Source organism: Muntiacus reevesi, chromosome 13, assembly GCF_963930625.1.
Source record: "Muntiacus reevesi chromosome 13, mMunRee1.1, whole genome shotgun sequence".
In the NCBI taxonomy this organism is placed as follows: Eukaryota; Metazoa; Chordata; class Mammalia; order Artiodactyla; family Cervidae; genus Muntiacus; species Muntiacus reevesi.
In genome coordinates this window covers 6,439,335-6,456,100 of record NC_089261.1, presented here as the reverse complement: position 1 = coordinate 6,456,100, position 16,766 = coordinate 6,439,335, and positions in this window count along the sequence as shown.

The window sequence follows — 16,766 nt, the reverse complement described above, 5'->3', positions numbered from 1 at the left end:
ATTCACTCTGCAAAACCCCACTTAGTGTTTTTCAAACTGCAGACTGTGACCAATCCATAGATTATAAGTCATTTAGGAAGTGCAGTATATACACGCAATGGAATATTAGCCATAAAAAAAGAAGTGAAATTCTGGTACCCAGCATCCTGGGATGGACTGGGTTTATTCACCATGAATATACCTTGAAAACGTTATGCTAAGTGAAATAAACCAGAAGCAAAAGGACAAATAGTGTGATTCCACTTACATGAGGTAATTAGAAGAGGGAAACTGGTAAACAGAAAGTAGAACAGAGATTACTAGGGGTGGGAGAGTGGGGGCAATGGAGAGTGAGTATGTAATGGGGTCAGAGTTTCTATTTGGGATGATGAAAAATTCTAGAAATGGACAGTTGGTGAGAGTTTCACAACATTGTAAATATACTTAATGCCATTGAACTGTACACTTAAAAATGATTAAAATGGTAAATTTCTTGTTATATATGTTTTACCATAATAAAAAAAAAGACAAAAAACCTCTTAAGCTAACCAAGTAAGTACACAAGTAAGAATAATCTGGTGGAACTTTTTTTGTGTGTGTGTGTGTTAGTGTGTTTGTGTAAAATATATTTCCGACATTGGGTCAAGGTCAACTGATTCTGGAAAACACTGCGCTCTGGGGTCACAGATCATCAGAAGCCTGCCCTGACCTTGCAGAGTGACATCCCCCCACTCTGTTCTCTGGCCCCTGTGTGCCAGCTCTCAGCACTCGGCAAGCTTCCCCTTGTGGCCTAACCTCACATTCATCCGTTGATCACCAGCACTGGACCCCAAGCTCATCAGGGCCAAGGGCTGTCTCACTCCCCTCTGTGCCCTCGAGACATCGAGTTCAGTGCCTGGTGCATAGTAGGTAGGTACTCAGCATTTTTTAGAAGTGAGCAAGGTGTAGATAAGTCCAGCAGTCCCAGCTTTGGATTCACCCTGATGTCAATTCCTACTAATAGCTCTACCACTGATATGCTATGTAAGCTCAGGCAAGTTACTCCCTCTCTCTGGCCCTCTATTTCCAATTAATAATAATAATAATATTACCTATTGCCAGGCTCAATGTTTTATAAATGTTGACTCACTCATTCAACAAATGCTTGAGCACCTACTATGGGCAGCTTTGCTGATTAAAAAGTCAGCAGACACGCAGGTCCTAGATCTTTATGGATCTTTATCTCGATTTCTTCCTCATCCCACAGAGACTTCATGAGTCCTACTTTGCACCAGATCAGCCCTGCACTGGCTGGGCAGATAAACACAAGAATGGTCACTAATGCCTGTATGGGGGAAGCTCTGGTCCTGCGGGAGCATGTAAGAGACGCTGGAGGGGAAAATAAGTCAGGGCAGGCCCCCTGGAGGAGATGACACTCAAGTAGAGTGCTGTAGGTGAAGCAGGGAAGGGCATCAGAGGCCTGAAGACTCTGGAGGGGAACTAGATGAACCCATAGCAAAAGACTCTGACTTAACCTGGGCACAGAGTAAGCAGGTAAGAGTTAACTGGGTTAGAGAGAGACAGAGAGAGAGAGAAAGGGAAAGTGCTCCAGGCAGAGAAAAGGCCATGTGCAAAGGTCCTATGGCAGGAAGCAGCAGGCAAAGTTCAAGAAATGAGGACGATCGGAGGGGCCAGAGATGATGGCAGAATCCAAGCCTGCAGGACTTGTTGACCAAATGCAGCCATTGAAGTTTAAGGGACACTGATATTCATTTACTCATTCAACAAGTCAGTCTGCAGTTAGCATCTACTGTGGGTCCTTCTTTGCATAGGTCAGTTCTAGGATCTGGAGACACAACCCTGAATAAAACTGAGAAGGTTCCAGCACTCACAGAGCTCTTGAGATCAGATTTGTGACATCACATAAGCCTTCTTTGTCTTCCCCTTCCATCCCTCCCCTTTCGCTCCTTTCTCCCTCCCCTTCTTTCCTGCCTCCCCTTTTCTTAACTGAAGCCATCCTTTCCTGTCAACCTCAATGTTCTTACTTATATCACATCACCATCTGGAGAAAGAGCACCTTTTAGCAGCTAAAACAAGATGGGTAGTGACCCCGCGTGTTAGTGTCCTAGGCCTACCATAAGCAGAGCACCATAAACTAGGTAGCTTCAATCAGCAGAAAGTTATCGTCTGGCTGATCTAGAGGAAAGAAGTCTGAAATAAGGGGCTGGCAGGGCTGTGCTCTCTCCAAAGGCTCTAGGGGGGAATCTTCCTTGCATCTTCTAGGTTCTGGTGGCTCCGGGAAATCCTTGGCACTCCTGGGCTTGTAGACACATCACTTCAGTCTCTGCCTCCATCTTCATGGGAGCGTCTCCCTGTGTATCTCTGTATTCCAGTGTCCCTCTCCTTATAAGGATACCAGTCATATTGGCCGTAGGGGCCATTCTAATCTAGTATGACTGCATTTTAACTTGATGACATCTGCCAAGACCCTATTTCCAAATAAGGTCACATGCACAGGCTCTGGGTGGACATGAATTTGGGGTACACTATTCAAATCAGTACACTCTGCTGACACCAGCTTTTTTTCCAAGATACACTGGATAAAACCCATGGATAAAAATTTTATGCAATTTTGTCCAGATTCAGCATATGTTATTCAATTAGGTGTTAAAATATCTTTTGTCAAGTAATATCACAAAGCATTTCATTCCAGTTACAGTCAATCTGCATTTCATCTCACAGAACATTTAATAGGTTTGATTCCAATTAACAAAAAAAAATCTCTAATAGCTAACTGCAGACTGGTTAAGTATGAATATCCTTTACACTTACTGTTCACTTAAGGTAGAAAAAAGGTTTGATCTTGATTCATCTCATTATGGGATACACTTCCCCAAATATATAGTTAATAATTATTTCATAATATAGCTATTTTATACTTAAAACTTATATATTATAGGAAATGTTGTATAATATTTACTATAATACATATGATACTTTTCTGTTATTTTGATCAATTGTATGCCAATAATTGGGCTTCCCAGGTGGCTCAGTGGCTAAGAATCCACCTGCAATGCAAGAGATTCCTGGGTCAGGAAGACCCCCTGGAGAAGGTAATGGCAACCCACTCCAGTATTCTTGCCTGGAGAATCCCATGGACAGAGGAATATGGAGGGCTACAGTCTATGGGGTCAGAAAGAGTTGGATATGATTTAGTGACCGAAGAGCAACAATGACTATGCTGATAATTACTGAAATAACTGCACAATGATAACTCAAGACAGAAAAAAATACTGTAACCCTTAGAGCTTTATAGTCACAGAAAATATGACAAATAGTAAAAGTTTTTTAAAAAAATCTGTGTGCAGTACTTTGGCCTTGAGAGGATGAGGGCTGGGTTTGAGTGGTGACAGTACTATTTCTGTAGCACACGCCACGGGCTAAAAGAACGAGATCCGCCCACCTTTCTGGATCTTTCTCATGTTCTGGTCAGGACATGACCCAGTAAGGAAGATGCAGGATACCTGGGGAATCATCAGCATCTCAGAAACCACTCCCTACCTGGGCTGAGACCGGATCTCTTAAGCCCTGATGGTGAAATTCTTTAGTCCCAGAAAATCAGAACCCCCATCCCACAACCCCCAGGAGAAATGTCAGCAGAACTCCTCCAACCCAAGACAACCACCCAAGAAGCCCTTGCGATCCTGCAGACTCTAACTGGGACCCGGAGGCGACCAGAAGCGCGGAGGTTAGTTCTGCGCTAAGGTGGAGAAGCCAGAGTGAGGGCAGTCAGAAGGGGCTGCTCTCCCCTGCACACGTCGCGGCAGACGTGTGCTCCCCGTACCCTGAATGCCCAGAGAAATGTGGACTCCCCAGGCGCAGATGTTGGGGTGTCTCCTGGCAGCTCGAGACGTGTGTGAAGGCAGTTGATGAGCATGATTCACCTGCCCCGTGGAAATATTGATATGTTTCCGTAACAACAGGCCTTTCAACTTGGGTCAACAGGCTCTCCCCGCAAGGGTCCTCATTGCTAAGACAGTTTCCTAAAAGAACCCCTGAGTCACTCATCTGACCTTGGACCTTTGAGGGAACCTCCATAGCGGGCTTGACACAAGCCCAGGGCGGGGACAGGGAGGGACACAGTGCAAATCCCTTTCCAAGGCCAGTGCAGGAGGCATGTGGAAAACAGGGCTGGGCCGCCAGAAAACCACAGGGCAGCCGCTGTACACCCAGCAAGGCCAGTATCTCCCCAGGGCCTCTCCTTTCTGATCTGTTAAATGGAACTGCAGAAATCCTGTCCTTCCAGAGTCACTGTGAGGGTCACTTTTTTTTTAAAATGGGGGTGAAATTCCTGTAACATGAAATTAACAATTTTAAAGAAAACAACTCAGTAGCGATTAGCATGTTCACAATGGTACAGCCACCACTTCTGTCTAGTTCCAAATGTTTCCATCACCTTGAAAGGAAATCCTGTATCATATTAGCCCTCATTCCCCCTCCCCCCAGCCTCTGGCAACCACTAGTCTATATTCTGTCTTTCTGAATTTGCTTACTGTGGACATTTCTTATAAACGGAATCATTCAATGCCTGACCTTTGTGCCAGGCTTTTTCCACTTCATATGATGTTGTTGAGGTTCATCCATGTTGTCGTCTAGGTCAGGACTTGTTTCCTATTCGTGGCTGAATAATATTCCCCTGCCCAGACAGACCACTTTTGTATATCCATTACTCCACTGATGGACACCTGAGTTGTTTCTACCTTTTGGTTATTGTGAAGGGTGCTGCTATGAACATACATGTACATAACCTACTATGTGCCAGGCATGGTGATAGGATCTAGAAAAACAACAGGGAATAAGCTGGAAACACGTCTGCCCCTTTGAGCTCTTTGCAACACAGCATGGGGTGAGGTATGTGAATGACCAAGTGGATTACCTATAGGAGAGTTCCTTTTTCGGTTCTCCAGGTCCTGACCCGTAGTAGGAGCTCAATAAATATTAGCTGAATGAATAAATGAATGAATGGATGGATGGTTGGACCTTTGTCTTTGTGTTGTTCATTACTGGATCCCTAGTGTCTGGAACTGAGGCTACATGTAAGGTATTCAACATTCAATTGCAAATGACTGGACCTGAAACCTGGGGCCTGGTTCCACAGAGGCACTCAGGGCTTTGTGTCCAGAACCAAATAGAAACTCCAGCTGTGCCATTCACACATTGGGTGACCTTGACCAAGACTTCCGCCAGCCCCTCGTCTGGAAAGCAGAGATGAAGCTGGTGTCCCCTTCCCCGGCTGCTGCTGGATCGCCAAGGCCGGAACACACCAAAGAGGGCTGTCAGCCCCTGCAGGGTTAAGGCCATGCCGTGTCACGTGGCTGGTTGCCCTTCCTACCCGACAAAAGGCCAATTTAATCCAGCCGCCGCCGTCACCGCTGCTGAGGCCGGGGACGCAATGCAGCAGGTTTGCGGCCAGTGTCTGCCGATCAGGTTTCGAGTAATATCCCCGCCAGGCTGCCCAGCCCAGCAGACAAAGGCCTCTTTGTTGCAAATATATTTTTTAAATCCCTCAAGATATTAGCAGTGCTGGGGAACTCACACTGCAAAACAGTTCAAAAACTGTTTAAGGAACATGCTTCAAATTTGGGGGGTGATTGTTTAAATGGAAGTTGCCCTGGTGCTTTCTTATCAGGAACAAGATTAGCTCAGGGCAGACTTGGCCCTTGGACCTGAGCTGGGACGTCTCAACGGCGAAATAATCCTAACAGGCGTCGTAATGACAAAACCAGTTGTGATTTACAGAGTCCTGGACAGGTGCCAGCCCACCTATGTATGTTAATTCCGATCCTAAGCACTTGGATTTGGACTAGTGCTACCATTTTATGGATGGGAAAACTGAGGTTTAGGGAAGTCTTGGTCCAGTAGGACAGTTGACGGCCACATGACCCCATGCACACCTACCTGGTCCAAGTTCACCAATTGGAGCGCCTTCCTCAAACCTCTCCTGCAAACCTCCTCTCAAGTAATTCCAGCGGTTCCAGACTACACCTACCCCTGTGTCATTAATAAAGGATGATGACAGTTCTTCAGGGCTGTGTAGTGGCCTAAAGCATGCAGACACTTCCGTACCCCTCAGCCTCAAGAGAGCAGATGGGCAAAGTACTTGACCTTGGATCAGAAACACCAGTTCTACAGAGATTTTCACAAGCTGTGTGGCTGAAAGCAAGTTAAAAGTGAATTCAGCGTGGGGAAGAGTTAGATGGGGAGTCTGGGCTCAATCTGTATGCTCTGTTATATTTAAAATGGATAACCGACAAGGTCCCAATAATAAACAGCACAGGAAACTGCTCAATGTTATGTGGCAGCCTGGATGGAAGGGGAGCCTAGGGGAGACTGGATACATGTATATGCATGGCTGAGTCCCTTAGCTGTCCACTGGAACCATCACAACATTGTTAACCAGCTATACCCCAATATAAAACAAAAAGTTTTAAAGATGAAATCAGTTCCTCCACAGCTGAACTTAGAAACACCTTGCAAGCGTGCATGCATGCTCAATCGCTTCAGTTGTGCCCGACTCTTTGTGACCCTATGGACTGTTGCCCGCCAGCCTCCTCTGTCCATGGGATTCTCCAGGCAGGAATTCTGGAGTGGGTTGCTATTCCCTCCTCCAGGGGATTTCCCGACCCAGGGTTCAAACCTGAGTCTCGTGCATTGCTGGCAGATTCTTTACCACTGAGCCACCAGGGAAACCCTAGAAACAGCTTATGACCCAGCAATTCCACGCTTAGGTAGACACCCAAGAGAACTGAAAACAAGCGTTCCAAGAAAACTTGGACATAAATGCTCATATCTAGGTTATTCATAGTAGCCAAAAGGTAGAAACAACCCAATGCCCATCAACAGAAGAATGGATAAGCGAAAAGTGGTTCATTCATATAAAGGAATATTATATAAACTAGAAAATAAAAAATGAGCAAAATACTAATAGAAGTTACGATATGGATGAACATTGAAAACATTATGCTAAGCAAAAAAGCCAGACACAAAAGATTGTATGATTCTATCGATATGAAATGTTCAGAACAGGCAAACCCATAGGAACAGAAATCAGACTAATGATGGGCTGGTACTCGGAGGAGGTGCAGGGGAAGAAGAGTGACAGCTCATGTGGGTTGGGTTCCCTTTTGGGGTGATGAAGACATTTTGGAAATAAACAGAGGTGGTGTTCGTACACCGCTGCTAATGTACTACTAAATGCCATCGAATCATTCACTTTGAAAGGGTTAAAATGGAGAATTTTATGTCATGTGAATTTCACCACAGTTTTTTGCAATTGCACTTATTTATTTTAATTTTTGGCTGTGCTGGGTCTTCGTTGCTGTGCGGGCTTTTCTGCAGTTGCAGCGAACGGGGGTTACTCTCTAGTCGCGGTGCTCAGGCTTCTCCCTGAGGGGCTCCTGCTCTGCAGCGCGGGCCCCGGGGTGCGGGCCCCAGACGTTGCGGCTCCAGGCTCCAGAGCAGGGGCTCCGCTCCTCCACAGCACGTGGGATCTTCCTGGGTCAGGGATTGACCTCGTGTCTCCTGCATTGGCAGGCAGACTCTTTACCACTGAGCCACCAGAGAAGCCTCGGCTTTACTGCAATTTTTTAAAAGTGTATTTGCTATCTCTGTGCCTGCTTCTCTTACCGTCACACATTATGGTGAGATCTCGAGAAGATGACACATTTAAAGAACCTGACACCAAGCAAGTGGCAGCAGCTTGTTCATTTTACTTTAATTGTCAAAACCACTCTTTGGTTCCCTTCATAGAGCAGGGAGCCGAGACTCAAGGGTGAGGTGGCCCAGCCAGTTGCACAGTTGGGCAGGGGCCGTGGCTGACTTAAACACTGCTCTGCCTGGGCCTCTGCAGTGTCCACTGTGCCCTGCTTACATGTCCAGGAAAGAGGATAGTCTGATTACAAGTTGCCTTCAACTCCCCACTCTGTGCTGGACACGTTGGCAGTGATTAATCTTTTTAGTGCAAAGTCACACCAGGACTCAGACCCTGTGCCCAGTCTGGCTTTCCTCGTCAGATCAGGCCCTTTGCATCGCAAACATCTGAGAGGAGTCTCCACGTGTATGTACTGAGAGCTTTTACTCTGGGCCTGGATCAGTTGGAGTCCCGCAGAAGCTGAGAGTTGGGGCAGGGTGGGGGGAATGTGACGGACGTTTGATAGAAAACCATTCACAGTAGAAAGGGCCAGGGGACAGGCCTGCAGAGGACGTGTGTGCACCAAGCACTTCTCAAACACAGGCACAGGCACATGGGCGTGTGTATATTTGCACATACACGCACATGTGCACACACACACATACACACACAGTCGCCAGGAGGATTCAGGGGACAACACATGGAGGCCCCCTCATTCTCTCAAAACTGGCCAGGGGACTTCCCTGGAGGTCCAGTGGTTAACACTCCACACTTCAACTTCAGGGTGTGTGGGTTCGATCTCTGGTCAGGGAACTAAGATCCCACGTGCTGTGCAGAGATGCCGAAAGGAACAAAAACAAACAAACAAAATTGTCTGGGATCCTCTCTCTCAGGTTATGAAGCTTCATAGCAGCATTATTCCCCTGGAGAAGGAAATGGCAACCCATTCCAGTATTCTTGCCTGGAGAATCCCATGGACAGGGGAGCCTGGCGGGCCACAGTCCAGGGGGTCACGAGTCAGACACGACTTAGTGACTAAACCACCACCACCACCACCAGCATTATTCACAATAGCCAAAAAGTGGAAACAACCCAACGTCCATCAACAGATGAATGGATAAACAAAATGTGATCTAGCCATCCAAGAACATTATTCAGCCATGGAAAGGGATGGAGTACCAACACACGCTACACCAAGGATGAACTGGAAATCATCACGCTTTGGAAAGAAGGCAGTCACAAAGACTGATCCCATTTCGAATGATCCCATGTATATGAAATTTCCAGAAGAGGCAAATCTATAGAAACAGAAAGTGGATTAGTGGTTGCCAGGAGCTGAAAGAAGGGGAATTGGGAGTGACTGTTAGTGGGTATAGAGTTTCCCTTTGATGTAAAAATGTTCTGGAACTAGTTGGAGGTGACGGTGGCACAGACTTATAAATGTACTTGTAAAAGCCAATGAATCATTCACTTTAAAATGGTTTAAATGACTATTTTATGTGGTATTTTAACACACACACACACACACACACACACCCTGTACGACACTGCTCTTTCAGACAAGAGGTGACGTGAGGGAACAGGAAAAGAGCATCAGAAGACATAGGTCCCAACTGAGCTCTGCCCAACCTGCTGGGCACCCTGGGGCAGGTCAGTGCTCCTCTCTGGGAATCTCTGTCCTCTTCTACGCATCAGGCAGATTGCCCTGGGCCCCACAGACCTCACCAGGCTCAAGACAAACAGATGCAGGACCACATTTGGAAAAAAAAAATTCATATTATGACACTGAGAGCAAAGCAAGAATAGAACCCTTGGGCTTCACACAAACATTGCTCAAACTTCCCTTCTTTTTCTGAAGGGCCCTACTTCACTTTCTCCTCACAAAATCCCCGGAAAGAAGGCAGTCCAGGGCTGGGGGGGCGGCATTCTCCCAGCACAGACTACCGGCACATCCGCCCTGGCTGGCTTTCCAGAGCACCCCGGGGTGGGTATACTGAGGGGAGCCTTCAGACGCCTGTCTGTGCGGGGAGGTGCCAAGCCATCTCATTGGTGATCTGTCTGGACCAGTAAGGGCAAGGAGAAGTGGCAGACACACCCGCCTCACGTCCCCTGCTGGCTCTGCATGTTCCTCTGGACTTTGCAGAGGCTGTTCCCCCTGCCTGGAACTCTCTTCCACCGTATTAGTTTCTGTTGCTGCTGTAATGAATTACTACACACTTACTGGCTTCCAGCAATACAGATTTATTATTTCGGCTCTAGAGGTTAGACGTGTTTCCAGTTCTGCAGGTTAGGGTCTCCCTGGGCTAAAATGCAGCTGTTTCATCCTGGAGGCTCTAGGAGAGACTGATTTTTCCTGCTTCTTTGAGCTTCTGAAGACTGTTTCATTCCTTGGCTCATGGCCTTCTTCTTCCATCTTCAAGGCCAGCAGCACTGTATCTCTCTGGGCATTCTTCCACAGTAACATCTCTCTCTGAACCGAGTTGGGAAACGCTCTCTGCTTTGGAGGGCTCATACAGTTACATTGCCCTTACCCCAGATAATCCGGGATAATGCCTCCACCTCCCCCATCTGCAGACCCCAAATCTTAATCCCATCTGCAAAAACCCTTCTGCCATGCAAGGAAACACAGTCACAAGTTATAGGGAATTAGGATCCGGACGTCTTGGAAGGCTGTTACTCTGTCCACCACAACCACCTCCTCTTACTTTAGCTGTGCTCTGCTTAGTCGCTCAAAATGTTTCTGACTCTTTGTGATCCCATGAACTGTAGCCCGCCAGGCTCCTCTGTCCATGGGAATTCTCCAAGTAAAAATACTGGAGTGGGTTGCCATGCCCTCCTCCAGGGGATCTTCCTGACCTATGGATCGAACCCAGGTCTCCCGAAATGCAGGCAGATTCTTTACCATCTGAACCACCAGGGAAGCCCAAGAATACTGGGAGTGGATAACTTATCCCTCCTCCAGGGGATCTTCCCAACCCAGGAATCGAAGCAGGGTCTCCTGCATTGCTGGCGATTCTTTAACAGTTGAGCTCTCAGGGAAGCCCCTTACCTTAACCAACTCCTACTCATTCAGTGGTTCAATGCGTACATCTCGGGTGCCTACAATGTCCCAGGAACCATGCTGGGGACATAGCAGTGATTAAAACAGATGCAACTCCTGCTGTCAAGGATCTCCTAAATAGGCAGGTCTCAAAATAGACAATCACCACCTCCAAGAAGCCTTCCCTGACTGCCCTGACTTCTCCTTTAACAGGCAGATTCTTTACCACTGAGCCACCTGGGAAGCCTCAGCCAGGAGACAAGGCCCCTGGAAATTCCACAAGGTCGGTCTCTGATTTCCCGTAACTTGGAGACTCCTACTAGACTCCTAACTTTGGAAAATATTCTCTTAGCATTTGCAATTCTTGATCTGGGCCCAACACTGAAATTACTGCAGACTTTTTTTTCTTCTTCTTCTTCTCTTCTCCTTTTGACAGCTTGAGCAAAAGTAGCTGTTTTTGAATTTCAGAGGGGAAAAACACACACACTCACGCACACACCCTAAACAGCATCATTTTGCAGGACAAAATGTCCCCTGTGCTCCAGAGCGGGCGGCCCAGGCCCCGCTTTGCTGGCCTCACAAACACTTACTGTCACTGGGGGTTATGTAAGTGCGGTTTGGGCCTGCGAGGTTGGATGTGGCCTTGGGTTTGAAAAGGAGGCAGAGGAGTTTGGGTGAGGAGACGTTTGGCTCAAAATAAGTCCAGGAACAAAATGCAGGAAAAAAACATAATAATAATCCCCAAGACTCTAATGGAGGAATATTTAGATGTATAGTTTAGAGCATCAAGAACTCAGAAAAACCCAGCCAGAATTTGGCCAATGTGGCTTTCTCAGCCCTCTCGTGCACATATGTGAGGCTGAGAGGCCAAGGGAACGGGGGTCAGGGTGGGGTGGTTATAATGTGACCCCTTCAGAGGAATAAAGGGCAATATGCAGACCACATCACTCCTGGAAGGAAAACATTTATTCTTAATATATTCGAAAACTGTTTGTGCTTTTTTTATTCACTACATCTCTTCAGTTGGGGTTTCCAGCTCTTCAGCTAGGGCCCCAGATTCAGCAATTTCTACTGGCCAGCAGGGACCAAGGCAGGCAAGCAAGATCATTGACCCGAGGAGAAGAAAGCAAGAGATGTAGGGCCCCCAACTCATCCTGACTTGCCCCAAACCTTCCCAGTTTTAAAAACTAAAAGCCTTACATTCAAAGAAATCTCTCAGCCCAGGGTGGATGGGGCATTTGGCCACCCTACAAAGGAGAGTAATAATGATGGCCCCTCATAACTGTTAACAGTGGTGGTGGTTTAGTAGCTAAGTCATGTCTGACTCTTATGACCTCATAGACTGTAGCTCACCAGGCTCCTCTGTCCATGGGATTTCCCAGGCAAGAATACTGGAGTGGGGTGTCATTTCCTTCTCCAAATATTACACAGCATCTGCTAAGTGTCCCTGGCCATACGAGGGAATCTATATAAATACTGTCATACTTCATCCTCCCAGCTACATCTGCATGTTGATTATGCCCATTTTACAGACCAGGCAACTAAGAGTCAGAGGGGAAAGTCAAACAGTAGAAGAAGCAGAAGACCATCAAGGACCCCAGCTCGGTAACTGGGGACCTGTGTTTATAACACAATCCCAGTGATTCTATGAGCAAGTAACTTCCGTGTGCAAAACTCAACCAGGCTCCGCTGGGGACGATCTTGGAACTGAGCACAGAAAGGCATTTCAACAGGGACGGACGTCTGAGTGGAGGCAATAGCATAAGGAAGGGAACAGAGTTGTAGAGGCTGGTGGCTGTAGAGCTGAATACGGTTCTCTCCAGGAACAGAGCTGGAGGAGAGGCTGCTATTGACAGAGGAGCAGCTTGAATTCCAGGCTAAGGAATTTTGAATTTAACCCGAGGGCACTGGGGATCCCTTGAGAGGATTTAAATAGTAATGACAAGGTCAAATTTGTACTTTTATAACCCACCCTCCCAAGTGGGTCCCTAGCAAGAGTCCTGTCCAGTGTCGTTGGAATCAGTAGAATGAGACCAAATTTAGTTCAGAAGCAAAGGAAGGCTTTATCTTTCTTTTTTTTTTTTTTTTTTTTGTGACTATGCTGCAGGGAATGTGGAATCTCAGTTCCCCGACCAGGGATAGAACCTGCACCCTCTGCTTTGGAAGCACAGAATCTTAACCACTGCATCACCAGCGATGTCCCACTTCTTTGATCAATGCATGGAGAAATGCAAACGCAAGCTCCACAGGCCAAGGTATCCGGGCAGGCTATGGGCGGGGCTACTTTATAGGGTCAAAGGGGAGAGGGCGGAGCTCCCGGCGCCAGAGCACATGGTCTGCCGCCGCCATCTTGAGTTGAGTGTCGTGTGCAGCCCGTCTGCACACCGCCCTCCGAACTGAGGTATCTGTGCAGCCATTTTGCACCAGGAACTCTGGCTCGAGGTCTGAAAGGTTTGAAACGTCAGCACGTGACTCTCTGAGTGAGTGAAACTAAGCACAGAGGAAACAGGGGGAAAAAAAGGTTAGACTTCATTATATCCAGATTCTACTTTGATTTCCCGAGAACTGTTAGGGGGCTTTGCTGGTGACAGACAAACCCCTCCTCCGCCCCTCGTCTGGCTCCTCGGTCTTTGGGGCGCTGAGGGAGCAGGTCTGTCTTCTGTGCTGCGTCCTGCCGGGAGGCAGGGGCCTCGTGGTGACGGGTGGGGGAGCAGAGCTGCTCCTGGCCGCCTTCAGCTGTGTTTGGCTTTCACCCAGCCCTGAGCGTCGGCATCTCTGAGTGACCCGAGATGGCTCAGTTGTTCCTGAAAGAGAGAAGCCCCAGGTCTGGGGGTGTCGGGTGGCGCATGCATCCGGGAGTCTGTGTAAACATTTAAGATCTTCTGTATCACAAGCTCGCAAGCTCCAGGAGGCCTGTGGGTTCGGCATTTCGGGCAGAAGTCCTTGGGGGAGGCATCGTGCTTCTGTGACTTGGGTCTGGTGGTCCCTGCGTGTCCTGTCAGCCTCTTCCCCTCTCTCCATCTGTCAGCTGTTCCCCGTCAGCGCTTGGTGGGGGCTCACGTCGTAGGTAGGGGCGTCAGGAGTGGATCTCATGTGTGGTTTCTGTAGGATCTTGCTTCCGGGCCCCGTTTCTGTGTGGAGCAGTGTGGTTGGGTGTAGCGTGTGACAGGTTTTTATGGTAACCTTTGGGTTGTCTAAAAGCACAGCCTGAACTTGAATCCACTTTGGGGGTGCAATATCGTTCTGTTGACTTAGAACTTAGCAAAACCTGAACCTACTGTGGAGTCCATACTGCAATTGGCAGACCAAACTGCACACTTCCGCTGTGGGTAGGCAGGGAGGTCCCTTCTTAGAGAAATAAACAACCCCCCAAGTGAGGGGTCCCAGGTTTTTTTGGGGGGGGGTGTTTGTGTTTTTGGGTTGTGTGTGTGTGGTTTTTTGGTTTTTTTTTTTTTTTATTTGCCCCGCTACACAGCTCAGTGAGATTTACTTCCCCAGCCGGGAATCAAATCTGTGCCGCTGCAGTGGAAGCTCTGAGTCTAAACCACTGGGCCATCAGGGAAGTCCAAGGCGCCGGGGTGGGGGGATCCCAGTTTTTGAGCACATACCTCAAGGGTGATCCCCCTTCTCTCATGAACATAAAGGTCAAGGGTTTAGCTAAATCTGGGAGGGCCAGGGTGAGGGCCTGAAGTAATTGCTTCTTCGACTCTTGAAAGGCCCCTTCCCATTCTGAATTTCATTCAAAAGGATCGTCATCCTTTCCTTTCACCGTTTCATATAGAGGCCCAGGTATTAGATCATAGTTAGGGAACCAGATGTGGCAAAATCCAGCCATCCCCAGGAAACACCCCAAAGCTGTCTTCCAATTCTAGAAGGGGCAAGACTGCAAGTAGCTTCTTTCCTTACTGGGGGAAGGCTGCTCTGACCTTCTGTGAGAATGAAACGTACCTAGGTCACCCTAGTTTGTGACATCTGAGCCTCTTCCTTGGACACCTTATATCCTTTATCAGCTTGGTGTCTCAGGGTGGTTACAGCTGGAAATCTGAATGTCATCTAACATGTTGGAGGAGGGTTTCCTCCTCCAGAAGGAGATCTTTTAGGTCTTTAGCTAAAGTTTCCCCAAAGATGATGGGGGGATTTTTGAACCCTCAGGACAGGACAGTCCAGCAGTATTATTGTTTTTGTTGTGTGTTTGGGCCCTGCCACTGGAAAGCAGAAATGTCTTGTGACTTTGGAGCTAACGAAATACAGAAGGAGGCATCTTTTAAATGTAATACAGAATAGCAGGTCCTGGTGGCCAGTAGAGTGGCCAGTGAGGCATACGGATTAGAGACCAGTGGACATGTGCCCTCGGTGGCTTCGCTGGCTGTCCTGTGGTCCTGTGCCATCCGGTATTCCCTCCTGGGTATTATTTATTTCTGTTTTGGTTGTGCCATGTAGCATGCAAGATCTTAGTTCCCCAGCCAGGGATCGAACCCACACCCCCTGCAATAGAAGCTCAGAGTTTTAACCGCTAGGCTGCCAACGGAGTCCCTCCACTAAGTTTCTTTACAAGGAGACTGGGGGTATTTCAGGCTGATTGACCTGGTCTAATAGGGTCTAATGGTGGTTCAGATGGTAAAGAATCTATACCTGCAATGCCGAAGACTGGAATTCAATCCCTGGGTCTGGAAGCTCCCCTGCAGAAGGGAATGGTTACCACTCCAGTGTCCCTTGCCTAGACAGAGGAGCCTGGCGGGCTATAGCCCATGGGGTCACAGAGTCAGATATGACTGAACAACTAACACTTTCACTTTTCCAGTGAGGCTTAACAGGGTCAGTTGGGCCCTGTATGATGGGGCATTGCCCATCAGAGAGGGAGCTGTTTTCTGCTGGGCCACATACATCCAGGTTTTAGATGGATGATCACGGGCCTGGTTGCTGCAGCTTGTCCCACCCTGGGGACTTACTCCAGGGAGATCAACTTGCTCTGTCCAGGGAGGTTTGTTCTCAGCTGTTAACATTGTCATCCGTGCCCTCTGTCTAGGGGCACCAGTCTCCAGTTTGTCTCCCAATAGGTGGACAGTAGCTCCCAATTTATGTAGCGTATCCATTCCTGGCAGAGGTATCAGGTATTCAGGGATGAATAGGGAGGAGTGGTATATATGGTAAATACTCATCCAGCTTGTGTTCTCATGGGTCTGACTGCTCGTTCTCAGGCCTTCCCTGATACACCCGTAATTTTACAACTCTTGTGATCGAGTTTGCCCTATCTGGTGTTCAGAACCAAGAATGGACCTTGTAGGGAGGGAATGAAGTAGCCCAGCCTTGAGCTGAAACTCCCTGTATTACCATGCCCCTTTCCTGAAGTGGAAACAGAGAGGTGAAGTGGGTGGCAGAAGGTCACCCAGCAACCCACGGGCTCTAGACTTCGTTCGGACAACCATTAAGGCCAGCAGGTCGCCTTGTGGCTCCTGTAGGATGGAAGTTGTGCATGCTCCTTGGAAACAGCCTAGAGAAGCTGCCCACGGACTCTCAGAAGTTGAAGCAGCATCTCTAGAGGCTGCCCTCCTGCAAGCCCTGTCTCAATAGCCAGTAATTCTGCAGGCACAGATTAAAAGGAGTCCTCAAGAAATCTCTGGTCCAGAGGTAGGCATTGAGTGGGGCCTAGAAGCCCCCAGGACAAATCACTTCATGTCAGAGGCATGAAGAAAGGGCTGCAGGTCATGGAGCTGGGGTCCATGAAGCATGTGATAGCACAGTGACCTGCCGCCCAGGCACAATTCATTCCCACATGCAGAGCTGTGGTTGCCTGGAGTGGGGTCTTCGCAGCATGAGAAGGGGAGCAAACAGCCTTGAGCAGCCCCACAGAGTGCATGCTGTGAGGTCACTGTCCTTTACCTTTCTGTCTCCTTTCCCTCTGCCTCCAGGAAGGCAGAGACCATGTCACCCGTGTCCTCAGCAACTAACACAGGCCTGACACACCATGACGCCTGACAGATAGTTGTCAGATAGCGAATAACTGCCCCAGTTGTCCTGCACACCTCCAGGCACTGGAGGCTCACTGCCACCAGTGTGGTCTGCCCCTGTGTTGAACAG